This window comes from Oxyura jamaicensis, chromosome 14 (genome assembly GCF_011077185.1).
Source record: "Oxyura jamaicensis isolate SHBP4307 breed ruddy duck chromosome 14, BPBGC_Ojam_1.0, whole genome shotgun sequence".
NCBI classification, from domain to species: domain Eukaryota; kingdom Metazoa; phylum Chordata; class Aves; order Anseriformes; family Anatidae; genus Oxyura; species Oxyura jamaicensis.
Window position 1 is genome coordinate 12,530,398 of NC_048906.1, and position 22,368 is coordinate 12,552,765.

The 22,368-nt window shown below is 58.9% G+C and overlaps 1 protein-coding gene across 10 annotated transcripts in view; it reads right to left on the bottom strand.

Moving 5' to 3' along the window:
* LOC118174297 (ankyrin repeat and fibronectin type-III domain-containing protein 1-like) overlaps positions 1-22,368 on the bottom strand; it is a 188,095-nt gene that overhangs the window by 34,617 nt on the left and 131,110 nt on the right. For 2 of the 10 annotated variants that reach the window (XM_035339566.1, XM_035339565.1), the window contains exon 1: positions 1,470-1,822. The exons of the other annotated variants lie outside the window; for them this stretch is intronic. The gene's annotated coding sequence lies outside the window, so the exon portion shown is untranslated. Of the gene's footprint in view, positions 1-1,469; positions 1,823-22,368 lie in introns of those variants that run through there. 10 annotated transcript variants of the gene reach the window in all.

The following is a 22,368-nucleotide window of genomic DNA, read 5'->3' on the forward strand; positions in this document are numbered from 1 at the left end:
AGGGAGAGGCTCTGGCTCAGCGCTTGTGCCGTTGATGCCCAACCTTCCACAAAGGCTTCTTTTGGGGTCTGAGCCCCGCACAGCTGCCTGCCAAAGCCCTGGCTCACTGCAGCAGCGTGAGCAGAGCAGGCGGAGGGGGCTGGCAGCCTCGCCGAGGTGTCACAAGACTCGGCGTCCCCGCGCAGAAACCTGCGCAGCTGCCCTTTCAGATGAGGACAAGAGTCTGAAGTGCTGCCCTCCGCCCCCTCGCTGGCCGGGCAGGCAGATGAGCAGTGACATTTCAAAAGCTGAATTAGTACAGAAAGACCCAGGGCTTGCTTCATCCTTCTGGCTTCACCAGCTGTGCCCAGGTGTGGATCTGACCAGGGGCTTGCAGTGCCTCCGCGCTGCCTCCCCCCGTGCCACACCACAACGGGGAAGTGACGACGAGCGCGAAATAAATCAAAGAGCCGGGCAGCCCCCATGCCCTTCAGCTCCAGCGTCCCACCTGCCCCACGCCTGCCCTGCAGCTGTCCCTGTCCCCGGCAGCACCCAGCCCTCGAGGCGAGGTGACAGCAGTGGCACCTGCACCCGCCGGGAGCAGCCCTCAGCCGTGTCCCCAGCAGCACCCCTGTGCCAGCAGCACGGCCAGCCCAGCCCGAGCCCCCTGCCAGCACCCCGGCACGAGGGCTCGAGGCAGCCACGCACCAGCGAGGGAGACATCTTAGCCCAGACAAGAATAACTCCCACTTGTTGCACTCGCTAGCCTGCGACTCGGGAGCTAGCATGTGCTTGTACGTCGCTGCACATTAATCCAGCTCCTGCAAGGCAGCTGACATCCTCCTGAACGGGCACGGCCAAGCTGAAGTCCCAGGACGAGGCACGCGGTGGCTGTCAGCAGCCCGGGCACTTCGCAGCACGCAAACAAGCAGCGTTTTCAGCCGTTCCTCCCTTTGGGAGTTTTTTTTTTTTTGCAAAACCAGCTTTTGAGCCGGGCTCGTGCCCGCAGGCACCCCCTGGCCCGACCGCAGCGCGTGTTGAGGCTGGGAAGGGGCATCCCCGGGGTGGGAGCCGGCGCAGCTCCTGCGCTCCTGGCAGCTGGGCGGTTTGGCTCCTGGAAGTGTTTTATTTGCACAGGTGCAGCCAGAATAAAAGAGGAGAAAAACAACTAAAGCCGGAAGGTGCCTCCTGAGCAGGCAAAAGCTTTCGGGGAGAGAGCGGCTTCGGAGAGGGAACGTGCACAGACACACGGCCGCACACATGCAGCCGCCCCCCCAGCAAGTGCCCGACACGAACGCCGCACGGCAGACCCCGCGCCCTGCCCGCCACCACGCACCTCCCTGCCCACCCTGGGCACGGCTCTGGCCACGAGCGTGTCCCCAGAGCAGCAGCTGGGGACAGGACCCCAGTGAGCTGGGCACTGCTGCGGTGTGCCGTGCCGTGCCGTGCCAGGACGGATGCCCGGGAGCCGCGCGGCGATGCTCACTCACCTGCACAGCCTCTGCTCCCTTCCCTCCGGGCTCCGCAGGTCACCCACCGCCGGAGCAGCAGCTCAGCCAAGAGCTCTTCGGCAGCGTCCCTGTCCCCTCGACGCACACAGCCGCACGCACGCTCCCATCCCGGCCGGGAGCACAGCCCCGCCGCGCCGCCCTGCTCCCACCCGTGCTGCCCGAGCTCCTCAGCCACCACCTCTGCCTCCCTCACCCATCACCTCAGGTTTCTCGCTTGGTCTGTGCTTGGCTCTTTTTTTTTTTTTCTTTTCTTTTTTTTTTTTTTCCTCCCAATCTTGTTTCTATAGAAACGAGATTAGCAGAGGGGGAAATAAAACAGCCCCATGTGACTCAGATTCCGACACTGAAGAATCTCCCGGTCGCGCTCGCCGGTGCTTTACATAACAAGGAGTCTGCGCGGGCTCCGGAGGGGACCTGGTGCGGCACCGGGGGACCGCCGGGCAGATGGCAGCAACGCCACCGGCTCAGCCCCGGGGCCACCGGGACCCCACTGCTGGCTTTGGGCTCCCTTCATCACACCCAACGCAGCAACGTGCCACCAAGCCCCCTCATGTCCCCAGAGGACACTGAGCCTCCACCGCGGCCCCGCTTTGAGGCCCATTTCTATCAGATGTAGAAGGGGAGCACACAGAGGGCCCCCGAACGCTGCCCCGGCTCTCACCAAAACTTCTGGGGTGCCCAAGTGAGGCTTGAGGCGTGGCGCCCCGAGAGCCCCGATGCTGCCGCACTGTCCTGCCCCTGCCCTTGTGGCTCGGGATGTTGGTTTTGGGCAATGAGCTCCAGTCGTGGTGGCCTGGCCAGTGAAAGCACGGGGAACCTGCGGTGAGCTGCAGCCAGCCCTCTGCTCCACCGTCCTCACGCTCCTTCCGAAGCTCCTGCCTTAGCCGCGTCCAGGCTCATGGCACACAAGCCACGGACTGAGCTCTGCCACTGCAGTTTTGGGACACAGGCACCCGAGAGCTGCCCTGGGGGCCCAGGACCCTGCCCACGGGGACTTCCCCAGCCCCAGCGGTGCTGCACACGCCTGCGAGCACGGGGTGGGAGCGCTGGGGACGCCGTGCCTCTCGGTGTGCTCCTTCACCTCGGGGACAGATCGCACTGCACAGGGCCGGCGGTTCCTGCCCGGGTGATGCGCTCAGGGCTTCTGCTGCGGAGCCCTGCCGGGCTTGCTCCCTCCCCTGCCGAGGGGCAGCAGCCAGCACCCCGTGGGCTTCGGCTCCTTGGCCAGGGCATGCAGCAGCCACGCCGCCAGGCCGGCGCACTGGCTCCGCACCCGGGCAGGGCGAGGGACTCAGCAGCAGCTTCTCCCAGCCCCCGGGTTCCCCTCGGTGCTTCAGTGCCCCACTTCTGGCGCTGACTCAGCCACGATTACCGCGTGAGAGCTGATGACACCAGAGCCCCGGGGCCTGCCCGCGGGCCATGGCAGCAGGAACCTCTCCCCCTGGAGAGCGGCGGTGCGGAGCGGCGCATCGCTCCGACAGGCGCTCGTTTGCCAGCGATGAGCTGAGGACAGATGAGACAGCGCGACGGAGCAGCTGCCGGCAGCCACGGCCTGAGCAAGTGACGGGTTGAGGCGTGCCCACCCGGCCGAACTTCTCCATGCGTTACAGCCACGGGCTTGTCAGCGCCACGGGCTTTGCCAGAGGCAGCCGTGAGGCTCTGAGCTGAGCAGGGGCTGCTGCGGGGGTTCCTAGGCCTGGGGGGGAGACGGCCACAGTGGGGAGAGAGGTGGGGCGGCAGCAGCTGGGCAAGGAGGAAGCTAGAGGTCTCGACAAGAGGGAGCAAAGCGAGATCCGAGGCAGCCCAAGGATGCAGCGCTCGGGACAAGCGGCTGCGTTCGGGTCCCCCGAAGCACTCCTTCGCCAGCCGCCTGGTGAAGACCCGGGGCAGAGCGCGCCTGGGGCCGGCTGCCGACATTGAGCACGCGTTGGGAGCATCAACAGCACTTAAACGCCGTGAGTCCACAAGCACGATGGATGGAGGCAGGCAGACTGAGGCCAGGCTGCTTCCCCAGGAAGGGCAAAGGCAGACAAGGCCCGGCACAAGATCCTCTGTCTGAGGCACGCGAACGGGGCCCCCAAAACTTCCGCCAGCGCAACAGCTTTGATACACGTAGCTAATTATAGCTGGCATGATCAGGATGCGTTACAATTAGCAGCTCCGTGGATATTTTCTATTTCTGATCCGTCACGCAAGGCGGGTAGGTAGCCCCGAGGATGAAAGGAGAAGGGAAGCAGGGGGAAGAAGGACGGAGATGCCTTACGTGTGTGTGTAAATAAGCAGCGCAGCTGCTTCCGCGCGCTGTGGAAAACCAGGTTGTAGATGGAGGGTATTTATAAAGCAGGCCAGGAAAGCAACTCGACACATCCTTCCAGCGCAGCCCCTGTAAGCATCCCTGGCAGCCCCGCTGCCCACTCGCTGCCCCCCCTGCGGCCGGGTCTCAGCACCTTTTGGCCCCCTCAGCCCCGCGGAGAGACCTCGGGATGGATTCTGGGGCTGGCTCTGCTGTGCCATTTAGAGGCTGGGTTAAAGCAGCAGCCGGGACGAAATCCAGCCTCCCACCCTCGCTGCCTCTCACAAAGCCTGTCCTTGGCCTCTGCACCATGCAGTACCAGGCCAGTTGCTTCGGGACTGCGGAGCACGTGAAAGAAATACTGATTCCTGGAACTGGGTGACGTTTTTAAAACTTTGTCTTGTTTTCTTTGAAAAGCGGAGTTTTGTTAAACTTACAGCTTTCGCCACATAGAATTTGATGCAAATCCAAGCAGAAGGAACCGCCTGATGAGTCCTAAATTAAAATGTTCCTTTGTTTTGGCTTTCAAACATCGCATTTTAATACCAATCCCCACTCAGAATGGAAGGTAAATTTGCATGTCATTCCCCTAAAAATTCCTTGCCAAAGCAACGATTTCGTTCATTTGCATTTCTCTGACAATGACAGCTCTCCCCTCTGACCAGCAGCTGTCCGCTCGCAGGGACAGCGATGCTGGGCACGCACGCCTGGCGCACCCGGCTGCACCGTGCCCGCGGCACGCGCGCTCCTCGTGCCAAGCCACCCGCGTGCCACCAGGCCGGCACCGAGCTCTGGGGTGACTTTATCAGCGCGTCCCCTGCTCCTCTTCCTGCTCGTGGGGAAAGCTTGGACACACGCGCTCGTTCGTGGCACACGTTCAGACAGTCAGGGATAGTACAGAGAGCCTCAAAATCCGACTTATTTTTGTGCATGGGCTTTCTTCAGCCAGTCTTGGTGCTCAGCGTAAAATAAAATGGGCAGAAACCATTTTTCTTGGGGAAAATCCTTGCCATTTTGCTTATTTTAAAGGACCCTACCATGGAAGTGCTGGGGTGTGCTCCTCCCTGAGCAGCAGGACAGAGCTCGGGCTCTTCCAAACCGCCTCGTAAGCCTGCTCGAACGTGCTTGGGTCACCACAGAGGGGTGGATGGAGGAACGCGCGGGCTTCCCTTCTTGCCAGGGGCCAGGAGTGTGCCACACACAGCTCTGGCAGCTAGTTTTCAAAATTTCCCTTTAGCGATTAAGGCTTTAAACTTAATAAGATACCAATGGCCTGGGAAAATCAAGAAAGAAGAGAAGAGAAAAACTCAGCGACTCCCTTTCCTCGCACGCAAGCTGCACAGGCACATGATGAGGTTCCTGGGGGAGCTCAGCCCTGCCAAGGCGTTTCCTCCCCACAAAACCTTGGTGGCATCCAAGGCATCTTGGGGCACCCTCGAGATAAAACATCTCCCGAGCCAGCTGGAGCAAATCTCCCTGCTCGGGGAGTGTAGAAGAGGAGAAGCCCTGGCAGGGCACGAGCGGCGCTGCTGGCGCTTTGGGCTGGCACCGAGGGTGGTGCTGTGCCACAGCCCAGCTCCTCGGGCTCCCGCGCTGCTCTGCCGGGCCCACGCACAGCTCCGGCATCCCCACCCTGCCCGGCAGACCTCAGCCTGCTCCCCTCTGCGGGGGACAGACCGCCCCGGGGGGACCTGCTATTGTTTAGTCTAAAGGCGGCACTGACGCTGGAGCCAGCCCTTGTTTTAAATGGCCCTGCATCCAATGCTCCGCGCAGGAATGGAACAGCTTGTTATTCTGGGCTTCCCGTCCACCAGGGTTTTCCAAGTGCAGGAGAGGAGTGATGTGGTTAACACGAGCTGGCCGCAGGGCCTCCACGGTTTTCCTTTTTGGATGGGCATCAGCCTCTGGTGGACCACACCGCCTGATGGCATCGGCCACCGTCCGATGGGTGGGAAGGTGCCGGGAGCTGCACGGGCTCGTGGGCGGGCTGGTGCAGGATGCCGCGGGGAGAGCCAGGCAGCATGGTGGAGTCAGGGGGGTGCTCTCTGCACCTCGTCTCCTGCAGAAGGTGAGCGGGCACCAGGGCCACCAGTTGGATCCCCATGGATCCCAGTCCCAGGATGGGCAGTGGGAGGGTGCTGAGCCACGGGCTCGCACGTGGGACTCGTGCACAGCCTGGTTCGTTGGCAGATCTGCGTCAGGGCTGTGGAAGATGCGGTGAGCCCCGGGCCCGCCAGGTCACAGTTACAACCACATCTCCATGCTAAAGCAAAAATTCCCTCTCCGATTTTTCCACCAGCTCTTGTGAGCATGTCACCATTCAAAGCCCAGCTCACTGGCCTCCTTTGTGCTGGTGCATCAAAGCACGCTGTTCTCTGCTCCCTGCATCCCCAGGGCTTCCCGGTCCAGTGAGACCCCCTCACCACCCAGACCGAGGCACTCGCCCGGCGCCCTGCCCAGCACTGAGCTCGTGGCCGGAAGGAGCGCTTAACGGCCCCAAAACCACCAGGGATGGGGGAACAGGAGACGCCTCCCTGCAGGCAAACTGTAGCTCATCCAAGCTTCTTCCCAGTGCGAAGGTCCTCTTCAGAAAGCATGATGAGGATTTACAAAGGTCCCTCTCGGAGAATGGACCAAGAGGAGGAGAGGAGAAAAAAAGCACAAGAGAAGAGCCCTTGGCGTGCCGCCGGTGGCAGCCTCCAGCCCCCGTCTCCTCCCCACGGCAGGGAAGCGCCACAGAGGTTTGAGGGACTTGAAGGGCTTTGCAATGCAATAAAAACATTCCTGCCGGCAAAGCATGAAACCCCAAAAGTTTATGGGAAACCACTGTCTTCGGATGTCTGCATATCTTCAGGCATCCTGGGAGCTGTAGTTCAAAGAAACCCAGAAAAAAGCAAGCAGCCGATAATGATGGTTTCTGGACGGAGGCTGTGTGACTATTGGCTCCCACATGAAAGCCCGCATTTCTGGGATGCTGAGCACGTTTCTGCAGCCAAGCAAGAGGAGAGCTCGTTGGCGGCTGGGGCACGAGGGACCCAGGAGGGAGGGAGGGCAAGAGGCACCCGCAGCCAAGGGGGCGAGGATGGAGCAAACGCCATGGTTCGGAGCGAGCACGGTGGGAGCCAGAAGCCGGCTGTCCAAGGGAGCGATGTGCCGCAGCACAGCCGGGCTGCCGCAGGGCTGGGAGACCTGCTGGGGTCCGCGGGAAATGTGCTCCTTGAGCAGGATGGAAGCTGCAGCACGACAGCTTCCTCGGAGCACTGCAAAATGCCAAGGGCACGCTCTGGGCTGTGGCACCCCACGGCCTCACCGGTGAGCTCACGTCTAGGTGCCTCGGATTCTCCTTTAGCTCCCAGGTCTCGCTGTGTGACCACCGGCACTGCGTGACCCCGCTGCGTCTTCACGACAACGTGAGCCTGGGCGCAAGGCAGAAAGTGGCCATCTCCAGAGCAGAGCCTCGGCGAGGGAGCAGGAGAGAACGAGGCTGCTGTCACAGCCTGTTTCCGCAGGGAAAAGCAGCCATATGGATTCAGAGCCTCCTTCAAGAGCTCCGAGGAACGCGCGCGCTGCCAGGGTTTGATCCAGGTTGGCTCAGCGCTCCCCAGACGCGTAACGCACCTTCTGCAGCCTGAAACGCAGTCATTGAACCGAGCCTCTCTTTGTATTAACGCTGCTCTAACGATCAGGTTAAAAACGCTGACGTCCCTCCATTACACCAGGAGTCGTTCCCAACGCTACTGTCTCTTTTTCAAAATGAGCCAAAGCAGCAAAGGGTTATTAACCGAGGGGAAAACGAGGACAGGGAGGGAACGTGCTGTTCTTTGATAGGAACTGTGCTAATGAGCATTACAAAAATAAAGATCAGAAAACCTCAATGACAACTTCAACCCTAGGAACGCTGCAGTGAGACCTGAAGCCAAACAAGTGGGAGAAGAGAAGGAAAAGCCAGCCGTGGCCCAAGCACCGGGCAGCGGAGGGGACCGCACGCGCAACCCCTGGGTCCCAGCAGCGGGTTGTCAGAAGGGAGCAGTCCGAGATGAGGCTCTCCGTGGAGGTACCCGCAGGGCCTCTGTGAATCCAGCACACGGGCTCGGCCAGCCGCAGAGTGACGAGGACAGGGAGCCCCCCGAGTGATGCTGAGCAGCGGTGCTGAGAGCCACGGCCACCACCCGCAGCGAGGGCACCGCTGCAGACACCGCTGGGGGTCCGTGCGGCCGTGGTGCCTGCCCCTGGGGGCTGATCCCTGCCACCTAACTCTTGGGGCCTTGCAAGCAGCTTTCAGGCTCGCTTGGATCATCAGCTTGGGTTCCCTCAGCTGCCGAAGGGACTCTGCTTTTACAGGACCTAATCGCAGGCTTATCTCGCAGGGTAGGGGTGGCCCGGGGAGAGCAACGCTTCATGAAAAGGCATTTTCTGGACTGGGGCCACGGCGATGGAGCCGACGCCACCAAACCCTAACCTGAACAGGACCTCCCAGTGCTGCCTCTCCCCTAGACAAACAGCGAGCCCATACTGAATGTCCACCTATATTTTAGGTGTTTAAAAATAAGCAAACTCCCCCTTCTCTACAAAATAACAAAAATCCTGGAAAAAACAGAGCACAAGCTGTGCCTTCACACATCCCCCACCGAGCGCAAACCCAGGACAAGCGAGAGGAGGCTACGTCCAAAGAGAGGCAGGTTTTCTAACCAAAATGTTAGCACAGCCCTGACGCTCGTGGTGACAGGTACCGGCGCTGCGGGGAGCCCCGGGGCTCCCAGCGCTGAGCGAGCTCCGCGGGAGACAGGGGCTGGACCCCGGCGGGACGGATGCGCTAAATTAGGAATGAAAACATTCCCCCCTTGGCAGAAGGGTAGGCTCAAAGTGAGCCCTTGTCCAGCACAGCCAGCAAGACGACGACGACAGCTCTGCCAGAGTCCAAAACATACTCGAGACTTGTTTTGAATTGCTTTACGCGCAGCTTTAAAACGCTTAAAAATTTCCATCTGACCTGGCTGCGGAGCTGGGGGGGGGGGGGGGGGGGGGAGAAGCTGCGTTTTGTGTCATATTCGGCTTTGTTTCCACGCAGCCAAAGCACCGACAGCGACGCGATTTTTTTCACCTGGCAGTGAACAGAGAGACCTCTCGGGGAGGGCAGTGCTGAGAGGAGCAAGGGGGTTTCTGTGCCGTGGGTGCGGGCACCTGCGGCAGCGCCGGGTGCTTGGCAGCCCCCGAGGCTCAGGGTGGCTCCGGGTGCTCGCGCTGTGCCAGGCCAGCGGCCTCGGGCAGTGCCGTGGGGGTGACGAGCCCGGCAGGCAAGGCAGCGCCGGCGGCCGGTGCCCAACGCTCCTGCCGGCGGCTCGGCACCGCAGACAACCCTGTAGGAGGGAAAGGGAGAGGAAGAATCCCTTGAGGGATCTGCAAGGCACCAACGGAGCTAAAAATAAGCCCTGACAACAAGTCGGTGTAGAAACAGAAACCCAGGATCCCTAATAATAGAGGGCTGTCAGCCGGAGGAGGGAGACGCGCGGCACCCCGCGCACCGGCGCTGCCCGGCTGCGGTGCAGGGCCGTGGGGTGTCAGGGCTGCGGGACACCAGGGCAGTGCTGGGGGGGACAGCGGGGACCTCGGGCCTCACCTGCGGCACTGACAGACCCCGCTGCCCCGTCTGGAAGAAGCGGCAAACATGTCTCCGAGGTCCTGGTGGCTACCTGCACGCGGCACCCAGCTCTCGGGCAGGCAGGCGTGTCTGCGGGGTTCCTCGCTGCTGTTCATCTCTGTGTTTTCCAGTTACCTCCCAAGACAGGCCAGCCGGCTCCGAGGAACCAGGATGCTCATGCCAAACTCCTCGATCCCTCCTCCGCTCCCTTCCAAGCTCCAGAGTCAAAGCCAAGTCTGTCCTTCCCAGTGCTGGTCACCATCCTTCCCACATCCCTTGGATGAGATCAGGCCGGCCTCGGGACTCATCCCTGCGGCTGTCCGTGTTCCCTTCAGCTATCCTCCCCTTTCCAGGCCCCTCCAAGGATGCGTGCCCTGATCCAGGCTTTCCATCCCCCTGAACATGTGCCACTGCGGACAGAAACACCGGAGCTCAGGCCACGGTGATCTCACAGCCATACGGCAACAGAAACATTCTTGGGAAGCGCACAAAAGGCTGCGGGATGGCAACTCGCTCACGACGTGAAACTCAGATGGGAATTTTGGGGCTTCACAGGACCAGAAAGCCCTGCCCTGGATGCGAGCGCAGTGGATGAGGAGCGTGCAAGGGCCTGGGCTTCACCCACCAGGCGCTCACAGAAATTCAAGCACCCGCCCTGGTGCCTGCTGCCGCCCTGCACGTCCCCGGGGCCGGCAGGAGGAGACCCCCCCGGGGCGGTGGGGGGACCCTGTTCTTCCCCAACCTGCCGGGCTGCGGGGCCGGGGGGGGGACATCCTTGGCCACGGTGGCCCCCTGCACGCCCAGCACAGCCGGGCTGTTGGAGACGAAGCGCAGGGCTGGAGGGACGCGAGGCAAGGACAGGCCACCAGGGAGAGGGGCACCGGAGCCGGCGGGGAGGTAACTCGATGACTTTGGCCACGAAGTCCCCCCCACACCGCCCCCGGCGTCAGGCTCGGGTGACTAATGCTCCAGGAAGGGGACGCTGGTCTCCTGCAACGCTACCCGCTGCTAATCCCACGGGTTTATCTGTCACTTCCGCGCGCCGGGAGCCAGCAGCACCCAGCCCGGCGGTGCAGAGCCGCACAGCGCCCGGCCCTGCTGCTCCTGCTCCCTGCTGCTCCTGCTCCCTGCTGCTCCTGCTCCCTGCTCCTCCCGGCCCTTGTGGCCCAGCTGGGGACCCCGTGTCCCCCATCGCCCATCTGCCTGGCGCTTCTCCTGCATCTCTGGAGCAGCCCCGGGGACGTGCTCGCAGCCACGGGCACCAGCCCCGGGCAGCACCGGGAACCTGCAGCCGGTGCCGGCCGATGCTGTGCAAGTGCCGGGGCGTGTGGCTCGGTGCTAACCCAGCTCTCCTGCTCAGGAATGTCCAAATAAATACCGAAATGCATAAAAAGGACATAAATAAGGTTGCCTGAGATGGCTGTTTGTCTCCCGCCTGGCCAGGACCCCCTCTGCCCTGTTACTGTTTGGCTTGGCAGATGACAGCTGGGTAATTTGTTTCCATTGCAATGAAGTTCTAATTAACTGGAATAAACTTTTTACACTAAGTGTGTTTGTTTAACAAACTGGCTCTTTCAGAGCCTCACCGAGACCTGATTGATGCATGCGAGGGGAGTGGAAACACGCTGGGTGCTCGGGCATTAAAGATGCAGTGTCTGAGCAGGCCGGGCTGAAAGGGCTCTCTCTGTGTTTGGGAAATCAAAAGTGACACCCCCGATGTCTGGGCCGGGGTGCGGGTTTCAGCCTGGCCTTTGTGTATTTAGGGCTTCGCGTTCACTTGCAGATCCCAACAGGTCTCTGAGCGGCGAGGCCCGTGGGGACGCAGCAGTCCCCGGTGCCGCCAGCCCCAACGGCTCCTGCCGCCCGCGGCCGCAGCACCGCCAGCAAACCCCCCACCGTGCCGTGCCGCTGGGGGTGCTGAGGGTGAACCCCCCCGGTGGGACCCCACAGGATCCTCGCTGGTGAAGCCGGCAATTGAGAGCAGGGAGAACAAGGCAGTCGGGAGGCAGGCGGAGGGGACCTGGGCTCCGGGTGGCGCTGGGCGAGGACAGGCCGGCGGGGAGCAGGGACCTCCTCATCTCCGCAGAGAGCCGGTGGGCTTGGGGCTGGCAAATCTGAGCCCTGTCGCTGCAGGACAAGGCTCCAGCACGGCCGGGCTCCTGCGGGTGGCAGGATGCTGTGCACAGGCGGGGGGACTCGCTGGAAACATCTGGGAACGGGCGAAACACCTGCAACGGCAGCACCTGAGCTGCGCCTTCAGAAGGATGACAGCTTCTGAGAGCTGAAAAGGGAGCAAGGACCCTCGGGATGAGCACTGATAAACTCACCCACTGGTGGCCTGGGTCCTAGGACAGAACTTGCCATTAGAAGAGGGACAAGAGAGGAACAGGTCGGGGAAGCAACAACAACCCCACTGCCAGGCTGTGGGCGCAGAGCCCCATCCGAGCCACGGCACCGCTGCGGTACGGCCTGCGCCTGGATGCGCCCCGAGCTGTGCTTCAGCTGTCTAACGAGACAGCGGCATGAATAATAAGCGCTTCTGGAAAACAAAGCAGCTCTGACACGAGGGGAGAATGAGCACAGCTGAGCTGTCCCTCGCTGGCTGCTTTTTCTTTCCTATCTCCCACCACAAAGAGAAACCTGTAACAGCCGCTGCTTGAGACCTGTCACCTCCGGATGTTTTCTTGAGGCATTCAAGATTTTTGAAGGCTTGACTTTTCTATTTTTAAATGTAAAATCGTACATTGCACTGGGTGTGTGTGTGGGGGGGTAGGGTTCATTTTGCCGCCTCCTTCACCTCGTTCTTCTGGATGCGCTGCAGGCGTTTCCGTTTGCCCAGGGCATGGAGCCATTTCCTCGTGGCGGTGGTGGTAGGCACAGACGCAACGGTGTGGGTTGAGAGCAGCCAGGCAGGGACAATGGGACCCGAGCACAGCCCCACCGAACACAGAGGGATCCCCAGCAGAGTCAACCTGCCTGTGCTGGCCACAGCTTGATTCAGTCAGGTCTTTAATGAGGTTCAAATAGAACTGTCCAGTGTCTCCCCAGCAGTGACTATAGGCTCCCCCTACCTTCAGCTGCATCTTCTGGACGTGTCAGAAGCCACCAGTGGCAGGACAGGCGGCAGAGATTTGTCCAAGCCAGCCATCCCGGCTCCCTCTGCAGTCAGGGGAGAGACTGGGCACTTCCCAAGTGGGATTCGTTTCCCCAGGAGCAGGAGAGCGATGCTGGAGGTGGCGCCTTTTGCGTGGTGCCCCAAGCTAGAAGGGACAGCCAAGCACCCGTGCCCCCTGCCTTCGCACTCCGCATCCCGTGGGAGTCGGCGTGCCGGTCTGCCTCCTGGCTTCGCTAATGCCAGAAACCTGTGGGAAAACTCCGAGCCTTAGATCTCACCTTTGTGCATGGTGCTGTTAGGAAGCAGCAAAGGCAACCTATTTCCCTCCTTTAATGTCCGTAGACACACTGCTCCCTGAGCAAATTAGTGCTATCTACATGTCTCCCCATCGTCTGCTCAGCGCAGCCCGAGTAAATCAGCATACTCAGCCTGATTATCCCTCGGCTTCCCAGAGCAAACCACACCACCAGAAGCACCACGCTGCACTTGACGCAGACCTGAAACCTGACCGCTTTCAAGGCTAACGCTGTCATTTCCACCGCCGTGGGCAACTCTTGCCTTTGGTTCTCTCGGAGCTCCGGGGCTGCAGCGAGCGCCGTGCTCCGCACCCCATCGCTACTGGAGCGAGGAAGGAGGTCACCGAGCTGGAGGCAATGTGAAGGCTTGGAGAGCACGGATGGGCTTGGAAGGTGCTGTCCCAGGAGATTCTGGAGCCGGAAAACTCTCCCGCTGAACAGCGTCTCTGGCAGGCGAGGCCACGAACACCTCCTGTGCTGTCACACTCCAAGGAACCGCTCAGGCACAAGCCAGGCTGGTTGTGCAATGGCTTAGGCGAGGACAAGCTTTTGAAGGCAGCGCTGGCTGATCTGATTTCTCATCACTCTGTGGCCCAGCTGTCTAGCTGGCACCGCAGGTGAAAGCATGGAGAGAAAATACCAGGGGTGTGTATTTGAATAAAGGGCCAGAACAATCTGGTTGTTCCTTTTCTTCCTCCCTTCCCTACCAGAAAAGCATCAGAAATCGTGCTCGTGCTTTGCTGACAGGCCAGGCAGCAAGTTGCCGTGCCACCAGCACATGCTCTTGACACGATGTGGGGCAGTGAGGGTGAGTACAGAGCACGAGGAACTGGAAATTCTCACTCATGGACAGAAATTTCACGCTCTTGACACCGCTGAAACCTGCTACAATGAATTCACACGGCCAGGAGGCCTCTGCACAGGAGGGGTGAGCAGGGCGGAGGAGGACACTGCATACTTACGATGTCTGATGTTTTTTCTCTAGAATTACAGATCTTTTACTAGTACGTGAAGTAACAGAGATGTACCTTTCCACCACGGATGGAGAAGAGACACAGGGCTGCGCACCTGAGCCGACACGGGGCTGCACAAGTTGAGCCTTAAATGCATTTTCTCAGCGGGCAGCGAGAGGTAGTGGCTTCGCGAGTCCCATGCCAGGAGACTCAGAGCCAGCAGCAAAACACCGTGTGCATTTCTGAACACTCTAGAGGATAACTTCTCAATCTGAAAGGCACGGCGGTCGACAGAAGGTCAGGCAGTCGCTGGCTGCCCAGAGGCACCGCCGAGGCTGGCAGCTCTCTGCGTGGCCCAACAAGAGGACGGTGGCAGCAGAGCTGTGCACGCTCGGTACAGCTTCTTTCACAAGGCTGGGAAAAACTGACGGCAAAGAAAAGCTTTGAAAAAAATAGAGTGAAAAAAAATAAGAATTCTGTACGTGGGGCTCACTGAATGTCTGTAAAGCCCGATTTTGTAGGTAGGAAAATGAGCTTAAAAACCCTGCTTGCTAAGCGAAGGCTCAGAGTGGGAATGGAATACAAAACGGAGGGTGGTCAACCTGAATGAAAGATTACAACGCGTGGAAACCTGGTAAGGAAACTAAAGATAGCAGGGGAAAATGCATGGCTGGGACAGGCTCTGCACAGCTGCCATTTGGAGCCCAACAATTTTTCTGAACAGGTCCATTTTTAGGCAGAGGCGGTAGCACTGCTGAGAACGATACAGAGAAAGCCAACGCAGCCAGTGAATACTTATTCTGTATTTGGGGAAAAAAAGGGAGAACGGGGCACTTCGGAGGAGAGCGGAAGCTTTCCTAACCCATCGGTAACCTCAGAGACATCTCCGGAGGCCAGCACCAGCAGCAGGCAGCCGGCGTGGGGATGCTCCGGCAGCCCGGGAGAGCTTTCTGGGCACTTGGCTGGCTCCGAGCAGGGCTCAGGCTGCCGCAGGCAGATGGCAAATGGCTCCGCTGCAGCAATACGCGGAGCCAGCAGTAGGGGTGACCTAGTTAACTACTCCACGGTCAGATGTGAGACCCAGGAGCCAGGGCTCATCTGGAATTAAATTAAGAAATAATTAAAGGATGCAAGTTGTAATTAAAGTCAGTCAGCAGGTCTTTGTGGGAAAGAGATCCTGTCAAATGAACCTGATTGCATTCCGTGGTGAATACGGGCTGAGCTGAAAAAGGCGCTGTGTACATGAAGTCTGTGCAGTCAGAGCTCGAAGTGCTTCGCGACACTCCGATTTTAAAAGATAGTACTGTGCAGTACCCATAAAGCACATTAAACAGGTTAAGAGCCGGCTGACAGGTCTCAAACAGGAGTCGTCAGCGGGGAATCGTTAGCGAGGTGTTTCCAGCGAGGCTCCACGGGGAGCGCGCTAGTCGATAATTTCATCAATGATCAAGAAGCAAACACAAAATCCTTGCTCAAAAAATTAGCAGGTGACAAGAAAGATGGATGCAACAGTAAATATTGATGAGGAGAGAGTGAAATGAGGGTTGCTTGGTAATGCTGAGCCCATTCAAACCCCGTGTACGAGGGAGCTGCCCAGCGGCACCGCACACCTACGAGGACGAATTCCCGGCCGCGTTTGTGAGCAGGGGCTGGGTCCCAGCTGGGAGAGAGACTCCGGGAAGGCTCAAGGGTCACCACGGGTGAACAACTCAGCACAAGGCCCTAATGTGATGCCGTGATGAAAAGAGCTGATGCGGTTCTTGGGGGAGAGAGGAGTTTTATATATATGTAACACTGCCGAGGCCGATAGCGAAACGCTCGTGCAATTAAGATGCCCGTGTTTAAAATGGGACGCTGAAAACCAGACAGGCTGAAGGGATGAGTCACAAAATTGATCCAAAGGCTGGAAAAACGTCCTGCTTCGAAAGACTTGAGCTCCATTCAGTTTATTGACAGAAATTCTGCCCCCCTCCCCCGAAACCGGAGTGCATTTCAGAGGAGAAAGCAGCAGGTGCCAACCACCCCTATCCAGCAGACACAGAGCCGTCAGGCTGAAACGAGTTTCGGGTCAGGACTGGGTACCTCTCTGAGAAGCCTGGCGGGTTGGATGCCTCTCGGAGGCCAACCACAGCCTTCTCGGCTCACAGAGGAGCATGTGGGCAGCATTTGCAGCCCAAACCCCGTGAATCTGGTAGTCCCTTCCCCACCAAACCCATGCCGGCGAAGCCCAGTGGGGCCCTGGAGCTCTGAGCCAGGTGACCCCGGAGGGAGCAGCTCTGGGGGGTCCCCACGAGGACATGGGAAGGCGGCGAGCAGCAGGCAGGTGCTGGCTCCTGGAGGACGAGGTTGGGAGCCAGAAGCCCCAGGGCTGTGAGGAGTCCCCCGTGCTGGGCTCCTGCCAGCAGCAGGGCACGTAGGAAGGGCTCTCGCAGCACCCGGAGGATCAGCAGCGCACCGAGCGGCGCGGGGAAGACCGCGGCCACTTCTCCCCCCCCCCCCCCCCAGCTGCGCAGGCTGCTGCGGGTGGGTGGGAGCCCTCCCATGCCAAGAGCATCTCTGCGTTGACTCACTGCCGCAAACACTTTGCTCTCCTGCTCGGAGAACACAGGCTTGGTTATTTTGTTAAAAAATGCCCGTCTTCCTACGCCTGATTCCCTTTCCATGATTAATGCCGAGCGCAGCGAATGTGGAAGGGCTGCAGCTGGTGCAGAGGTGGCTCCTGTGCTGGTCTCGTGCCCCCCACACAGAAAAGGGCAGCACAGCCCCAGCTTCGATCATTTCAGTGCCCCCACCACCAGGCCAGGGACCCCCAGCACCCGGCCACCCCGCGGCCCTGGCCAGGGCTCCTTGGCCCCTCAGCATCCCCCTCCCCAGCATCTCTCCAAGCTGGACGCGCTGTCCTTCTCCTCGGTGCCCACTCCTAGGCTGAGCCAGCAAGTCCTTTTGTTTGCCCTCAGGGGAATGTTCCCTCCACGTTTCCCCCGGGGAAAGAGGGGGGCACAGTGTGAGGACCGGCCCCAAGCCCCCAGAAGCCAACTTGGGAGCACCAGGAGAGCGCTCAGCTCATGGGGACTGCACAGGACGGGACAAAGGATGCACAACGTGCAGACACCAGTGCTGGAGACGGGGAGCCAGGGCCAGGCAGGTTTTTAATCGGACTGGAGGTGAAATTACAAAAAAAAATAAAAATAATAAAAAAAAACAGCTTTCATTTAAAGAAAGGGGCTGGGGGGATAGGAGGAAAAAGCCCTTCAAGTTTCTATGACAACCAGCACAGCAAGAGCCTGCATTGCAATCTCACTTAACACATTAAAAGCTGCACAGAAACAACTAAACCCTAAACTTAGTTCTGCTGGAGCACCATGGGCTCCTCCAGCCCCAGCCGCTCCTCCTTCTGTCCAGCGGGGCTGAAGCCGAGCAGCTCCTCGTCCCCACTCCCTCGGGCTGGGATATTGGTAGGGCTCCATGTGGGCACGGGGAGAGAAGGGGGCCTCTGCCCCCGGGTCCGGCTGCGGAGCACCCCACCACGGTCCTCCTGCCCCATCGGCTGGAGGGGCCTGGGGCGAGCACTCCCGTACACCAAGCAACAAAAAAGAAAATGGTTAAGAATTGCATTTCTTCTTACTTTACCAAAAATGTGTTCTTCGGTAGGACCTACCCAGCACGTAACCTGGAGCTATTAGGAGCTCGCCCCCCAGCTCTGCAGAGGGCTGGCTAGCCAGGGCTGGTTGGAAGCCGGGGCTCCCGGGGGGCTCCACTGCCCCTTGGTGCCAACCCACGCCCCAGCCTCGGGCTGCCCATCCCTGGGGAGCCCAGCGCCTCTCTTCCAGCCCCATGCTGCACCATCCTGCTGGCAACACCGCTTCAGCCTTTCCTATGGCCGCGAGACTGTTCTCTGACCCTGTGAAGGCAGTTTGGGGCCGATTTCTTGCTGTGTGGAGTAGCCCACGGCTTCAGAACAAAGGTGTGGGGCTGGGCACTGCTCCCCCTCTCCCCAGTGCTCCCCTTGCACCATCTGCACCGCCTCTCACTCCCCTCTTTCCCTGTGCTCCTTCTCCCAGTGCTTGGCACTTTGCAGGTGAGTCTGCGTTACTGGAAGAGGATCCCAGCCGAATAACTCTCAGCCACTGCAAAAGAGGTCGGACCTTGCACACACGTACGTGTTGTCGGCTTTATTACCACTGTAATAATAATGCCCGAGCTAAGGAGGCAATCAAATGAACACCCCACTGAGGGACACATCTAGATGGTTATGATGGCCTTTAATGCTTCCACGATGTAAATACCGATTTCCAGATCCTTACAGATGCCAAGGCTTTACAAGATAATGAGTCAACGATGAAACACTCGCTTTCATGTAAGTGCTGGCACAGAGCTGAGGAAAGTCTTGGTGTAAAAGATGAAATGTTCTACCTTAAGAGCAGGGCGATAATGAATTAGCTGCAGAGACGTCTTGGCAGAATGAACACTGCAAGGCAAAACAAACACAAGATGCTGCTTTACGTAAGGCGGCTTCGGAGGCTCGTTGTGTTTACACCTCTGAGGCTGAAGCATGGAAGGTGGGTGGTAGTCTTTCATCCGAAATGGAGACAGAGCCATAAGGTGCGCCTATAAAAGGGCTGTGGGATGCTGCTGGTGCGAGATGCGGGCTTTGAGACATCAGGGCTCTTCAGCATGACCACATCCTCCCAAGGGACTGAGCAAGCAGATCAATGGAGAGCCTTTCATGTCGCTGCAGCGGCGTCTGTCTTGACACCTCCAAGTGCCTGGCAATGAACTGCTCCGGAGTGAAGCCGCCCTGACAGCTGAGCACCGCGCTCAGTGAGAAGACAGCCTGGGCAGGCAGCAAGTCGGTGACACTTTAATTAAAACCAGGTATTTCGGTCCGCATTTGCTAGGGGTTTGATGGCTGTTATTACAACGAAAATTTCTTTCTCAATTTGAAGGAAGTGAGAAGCTGTCAGTCCGTGCCTGACATGGAAGAGCCAATACATGCCACCAGGAATTAGCCTTCCTCAGCCCCTGCCAGGGCTGCTGAGCGAGGCCACCCCATCCCGCAGCCATCAGGCAGACGTGCCTGTCCCAGGAGAGCCCGGTCCTGCCTCTGAGCATGGCAGCCCCGGGTCTCCCACCAGTAGCCAGCCCAGGAAAATGCCTTGTTCTGCTCCACGAAGTGCAAAGGGGCCTCTGTCAGACCTGGGGAAGGACTGCTGGATGCCCAGCTGCCCAGAACAACGTTACAGCTGCGTCAGCAGCTTCCTGAACTGGGTGACAAAGCAGCACGGGGCTCTGAGGCTGCATCCAGCCCCTGGGGTGCTCCTTCCCCAGCTGATGCCTGCCAGAGCCCACCTGGAGCGGGGCTGCGGGCGGGTTGCATGGGGACGAGATTGATTAGGTTGGGATACATCACACACCTTGTGACACCTGAGCAGCCCTCTTCAGAAGCACAGCACGAGGAAGGTGGCTGCGCCTGTTCTCATGGGATGCAGCAGGAGGCTGGAGCAGCCCTTGCAGGTGATGAATCCTGCACAGCTGGCGCGGTGCTGGACCCATGGCCGGTCCCAGTACGCCAGGCTCCTCTCTCGGGAATTTCAGCTACAGCAGCTCTTTGTGTGCCTGTTCTTCCTAAGGCGCTTTCTAGTTCATTCATTTCCCAGGTGACATGAGGTTTTAAGATTAAGACATCTTGATCCAAGCAGCATTCTTGCATGCAATGTGGAAGAGGGAACGTTGCCTCCCGGACACACAAAAAGCCAGGATTTGCAGCTCCTGACATGGGCCAGGAGCTGGAATGTCCCTAACCACCCTTGTGAAAACCTCGGAAGTCCAAATGTCTCCCCGGAGTGGGCAGCAACATCACTGCAGCTCTGTCTGGGACCCCTGCCTCCCCGCTGCACTTTGCTGGGTGCTTGCCCCATCGCTTCGGGGACATCCCAGCAGGAAATCTGTGCCCGGGACAAGCAGTGGCAAAACCCATTGCTCAGAAGACTTCTGGGACCCATGTCCTTCCCTTTTCTTTTTCCCTAACCTAGACCTGCTGAGAAAGCCCAAAGGCACCAAGCAGCGAGCAGGGCTGCTCTGACCCAGCTCCCAGAGTGCGGGGGGTGCTCAGCAGGGAGCCGCTGTCTCTGAGCACAGAAAAGGAAAAGCAGAGGAAAAACTGCCACGTTTGCTCCAGTAGAGGTGGCCCTCCAGCCACCTGCTGCCAAGCTGCTCTCAGATCACCAGCATGGCCATATGGACGTGTTGAGAAACCCCCGCAGCTCAGCTCGGCTTTGGGAGCCAGCCACAGCTCCCACAGGGCTCGGGGAGCACGGCTGCTGGGGCGCTGCAGGAGTGCTGTGTATTTATGTTTCAATACGATTACTAAGTAGATGTCTGCATATATATATGTATAAATTGCTAGATGTGTGTATATGAATCACATATGCCAACATGACATATATACGCACCAATATTTCAGTGATAAGCATTCACCCCTCAAGTGTGAAACCCCTGCCGTGTAAGGTTAACCGTTCTTCAGTTTCACGGCAAATAATTGTCAATAAAACATACGGGCACAAAAGGTGTATGAATCAAAGAATCACAGAATGGCTGAGCTTGGAAGGGACTTTGAAGATCACCCAGTTCCAAACCCCTGCCAGGGGATGGCACCCACTAGGTCAGGCTGCCCAAAGCCCCATCCAGCCTGGCCTCGAACACCTCCAGGGATGGGGCATCCACAGCGGCTCTGGGCAGCCTGTTCAGTGCCTCACTGCCCTCCGAGGGAAGAATTCCTTCCTTACATCTAATCTAAACCCACCCTCTTTTAGTCGCCAGTAACTTGGCAAGACATGAGTGATATCCCAGCGAGGCAGGTAAGCCAACATCCCTCAGCAGCTCGGCAGGACCTGCCTGCGAAGTGCCGCTGAGCCCGGTGCTGAGCCCTGCCATGCAGGAGGGCTGCGGTGTCGAAAGCGGCTCTGCCTGGGGCAGCCGAGGTGCCGGCAGCAGCCGCAGGAGCGGAGCGGAGCGAGCTGGGGGCAGCAGAAGCAAGAGGCATCACGGACCTCTGCTGCGGAGCAGGCAGGTTCCCCAACAGCCACCGAGGAAGAGAAATGGGATGGGAATTAAGCCCGGTCAGATGGCTGTGATGAGACAAGTCACGGCGGACACCACGAGCCACTCGGCCAAATGCACCGTGGCACAGGGAGCCGGAGAGCACCGACGAGCACCTGGATCTGCGGGAGCTTCTGTCTGCGCCTGCACCCACCACCCTGACCTGGCACCGCGGCACACCCAGGGGGTGGGAAGGCCTTGTCCTCCCTTGTAAGGCAGAGCAATGCCCCCCATTTCTCTGATGAGATGAACTACAAAAGCAGCACTATGATTTTTGCTATCCACCACCACAACCCCCCCCCCCCCAAGGGAAAACGGACGAGTTTTCCTGCTCTTTGTATGTTTTCTCCAAATCTCTGACAAAATCTCACAAGAGCTCCAGCTGGAAGAGGGACGCCAGAGATGCCTCAGTCTTTTCTAAGCATGCTCGTCAAAACCATGCACTCTGCATAAGCACACAACAGCGCTATGATAAGAAATCTCAGACGACTCTTGGTAGAGGTCACAAACACGCATTTACAAACCCTCTGCCAAACGTGTGTTGATTTTGTCATTGCATCTAGGATGACTCCACAGCCCCCTGGGACACCCCTCTGATCTCCCACGAAGCTCCGTGGGATTCAGCAGCCTGGGAAGTGGTTCTGGCTGTCTTTTCAGAAGTCTTTTGCTGCCAGTGGTCTTGGGAAGCTGGTGGTCAGCGCTGCCTTGGGGCGAGCAGACAGAGCAGCTCTGAAATGAGACATTTTAGTAGGGACCCAGGAGACTAGTGTTGTGCTTGCGAAAACTTCCAGTGCTTAAAGAGAGAGGAGCCAACAGATAACCAGGAACACAAAGGAACTGGCACTCGCCATGCCAGGCAGCAAGCCAGCAGCTCCTGAAAGCTCTGGGGACACAGTGGTGTCCCAGGACACTCCAGATGCATCTGCTCTAAGTGTAAACGGGATCAGGAGGGGAGGGAGGATGCAGGCACAGTGCTCGCGGTGGGCTCAGCAGTGCTGGGAGCAGCTCTGTAGGAACGGTTTGGGAAGCAACAAGGAAAAACAAACGAGCAGAAGCCCGGTGAATTTTGGAGGAGAGATTTCCTCAAACCAATTTCTTTGTAACTCTCCAAAACGCACCCTCCACTGACGATCCTGCATGGCAGAGCACTATTTCACAACTTCAGAAACATCTATGGCATTTTTTTTCAGAACAAACCAGGCGATAACGTAAGGATGCTTCACTTCTCCCAGACAGAGCAGGAGCAGCACAGGGCCCTACAAGCGAACGTGCTCAGCAGCACAATGCACAGCTGTTTTGTGGTCAGGGCCAGAATTGGAATTCTCACCACGGGTTTTCATAGAGTTCGCCTCCATCCAGCTCCTCGTGCTATCAGACACATCCTTCCAGCAAAGAGACAACCTTCTTGCCTCGAAGGTGCCATGCTGCCGCGAGGCTCTGGAAGTGCTGGGTGCAACAACATAACCGGCCCGAGAGAGCGAGCTC